The sequence below is a fragment of the Belonocnema kinseyi genome, chromosome 7 (genome assembly GCF_010883055.1).
Source record: "Belonocnema kinseyi isolate 2016_QV_RU_SX_M_011 chromosome 7, B_treatae_v1, whole genome shotgun sequence".
NCBI classification, from domain to species: Eukaryota; Metazoa; Arthropoda; class Insecta; order Hymenoptera; family Cynipidae; genus Belonocnema; species Belonocnema kinseyi.
In genome coordinates, this window is record NC_046663.1 from 50,421,233 (window position 1) to 50,424,384 (window position 3,152).

General features: G+C 21.9%; 1 protein-coding gene across 2 annotated transcripts in view; it reads right to left on the reverse strand.

Moving 5' to 3' along the window:
- Window positions 1-3,152, reverse strand: part of LOC117177024 (DDB1- and CUL4-associated factor 11) — a 44,965-nt gene that overhangs the window by 31,824 nt on the left and 9,989 nt on the right. The gene's annotated exons all lie outside the window — the stretch shown is intronic.

Here is a 3,152-nt window from a genome sequence, read left to right on the forward strand (position 1 = left end):
AATTAATTTTTGTATTTTAAAACGCTTCAAATTTTTTTTTAAACTTCAAAATTTCAAATAATTTTGATTTTTTTAAACTTCTTAATATTTTTCTAAATGATTCGAATTATTCCTAAATGTTTTAAAAAAAGTTCTGCAAAATTAAAAAAATTGCTTTAATAGCTTCCAAATTCGTTTTTCACAATTTTAGAAATATTTCGAAAATATTTAAAAATATTCTTTTAAGCTAAATTTTGAAAATGAAAAAATCTACTTCTGTTGAATTTGTTTAAATCTGTTTAAGTTTAAAACTTGTATATCTTTTCAAAACTTTTAAATACATATCTCTTAAACTTTTTGAATTTTTTATAAAAATGTTTCAACTTGCAAAATAAAAAAATGTTGCTTTACAATTTTACACATTTTTTCCGAAAGTTTAGGAAATCATTTTAAATGTATTAAAATATTTTCTTAAGATTATTCTTTCAAAATAAAAAATCAATTTCAATTTTCGCTTTACATTTTTAAAACTTCGAAATATCTTTTGAAATAATTTAGATTTCCTACATTTTTTTTAAATCCTGCAAAAATAAAAAACTGCCCTAAAATCAAAGCTTAAATAATAATTAAGATATTGTAAGTTTTTGTAAATATTTTTTCATAATTTTATTTTTCTCATCGTTTTTAAAATGTAAAAATTGTACAAATTATAGTGTGCTAGCAAAATGTTTAGAACAAAATTATTTCCCCTTATTTAAAAAAAAACATTGATAATCAAAAATTTATATTTCAGCAATAATGTTTAGAAATATTTATAAATTAATTTTACCAGCGTTATAAACAGAATCCTTTTATCATTTTTCAGAAATTTGGTCTAAAGGTGAAGAACAGAATCGCTGTCTTTATGATTAATGTATGATTAAGAATTTAAATTTTCTCGTTTATTTCAGAATGAAAATTTCGCGTTTAGAAATTACGTTCCACCCATTTTTTTTAGATAGAATTTATTAATTATTTCCGCTTATTGTGTTCTGAATTCAGTTTAGAAGTTGAGTCGTGCTTTTTTTTATTATTTTACTACAACGTTGTAGATAAGATTTTATCAGTAAAATCACGTTTATAATTGGCTTAATATTTTGCATTATCTGTTAATATACTACGTGCCAGTTTTAACACAAGAACAATAATTATAAATTGTTTTTGATGATATAATTAAATGTGGTAATTTACCTGAAAATCGTAATACATCAAAGATAAAAAATTTGCTTCGTTTATCTTAATAAAGAATGCATAATTGGCAAAGCGCACGTGTGAAAAGTTGCATCACATTGTGAAAATTCAACAGGGTCCCTACAGGTCAGAGAATTCTTGAAAGTGAGGAAAGTCCGGGAATTTTCAACTGGTCAGGGAATGTCAGCAAAAACCGAAGAGTCAGACAATTTTCGATAAACAGAATTTGAAGTTAATATTATTTTGTTGAAAATTCAACAATTTTGTTAAACAGTCGTTCATTTTGATAGAAAATTCAACTGAATTATTTTAAGTGGAACTACTCTGTTAAAAATTCATTTTTTTGTTTGATGATTCATAGTTTCAGTTGAAAAGCAATTTTTTTAATATGTAATTCAAAAAATTTGTTGAAAATTCATTTTTTTTAAGATTAATCTTTTTTCCATAGATAATTATTCTTATTGATCAAAAATCTTTGTCTTTTTAATGGAAAATTCATTTGTTTTGTTAAACATCACTTTTTTTATTGAAAATTAATTTTTTTAACTGAAAATTTAACTTTTCCTGTTTTTTTGTCGAAAATTTCTGTTTGCTATTAATTTATTTTCTTGGTTCGAATTAGATATATTTAGCTGAAAATTAAACTGTTTTGTTTCAAATTAATTTTTTTTAACTGAAAATTTAACTATTTAAAGTTTTAACTACTTTGTTCAGAATTTTTCTTTTACGGTATAATTTTGATCTTATTAAAACCTAATTTTTCTGTATGGTTGAAAATTCATGTATTTTTTTAAAGATTAATTTTTTTTAATAGGGAATAAATATTCGTGGCTGGAAATTAATTTTTTTTAAATTTCAAGTTTACTTTTGGAACTGAAAATATAAGTATGCAATTATTGTCTCAAATTTTTTTTATAGTAATTTAATCTTCTTGGTTGAAAATTCAAGGATTTTGTTAAATAGTCGTATTTTTTGGTTTATTAGTTCGAATTTCATCTTTTTGGTTAAAATTTCATTGTTTTCTTGTTGGAAAATTAACCATGTTCTTAACAAAAAAAAAATGTTTACTAAACATTTATCTATTTTGTTTAAAATGGTTTTTTTTTTTAATTGACAATTTATTTCATTAACTGAAAATTTAACTAGTCTAACTTTGGTTAAAAATGTTTTTCTTTAGTTGAAAATTAGTTGTTTTTTTTCAAATTTCTTTTGGGCACTGAAAATTTAACTTCTATTTTGGACCGAAAAATTAATCGTTTTTATTTGATAGTTCATGTATTTTGTTGAAAATTTGTGTTTTTAGTACAAAGTAATTATGTTAGATTGAAAATTCAACTATTTGGTTTAAAAAATCACTTTTTTCGTTGAAGATTCACCATTTTTATTAAAAATTCATATCTTTGGTTAAAAGTTGAACTATTTTGCTGAAAAATAGTTTTTTTAGTTGAAAGCTAATCTTTAAAAATTAGTTCTTTTTTTTATTCGTAAATTAATGTCTTTTGTTGAAAATCGTGAATTTGCGGTTGAAAATTAAATTATTTTGGTAGTAACTTTGTCTTTTTATTTGGAAAATTCAAAATTTCTTCTTTATTGGCTGAAAAATGTTCCTTGACTGAAAATTTAATTCTTTTGTTAAAAAATTCCCTTTTGGTTTGAAAATTAATCTTTTGTGGTTGAAGGTTCAAGTAATTTGTTGAATATTTCTATTTTATTTGTTTGATTCAACAGATTTAGATTGAAAATTAAAGTAATTATATTGAAATATTGTCTATTACATTTTGTGTTGGGTAATCATTTTCGTAATCGAGAATTAACGCTTTCTTTACAAATTTAACTACATTTTCTTTTTAAAAAATTTTCCTTGTTTGAAAATTAATTCTTTCATTTCTCATTATAAATTCATATCTTTGATTGAGAATTGAACTGTTTTGTTGAAAAATCGT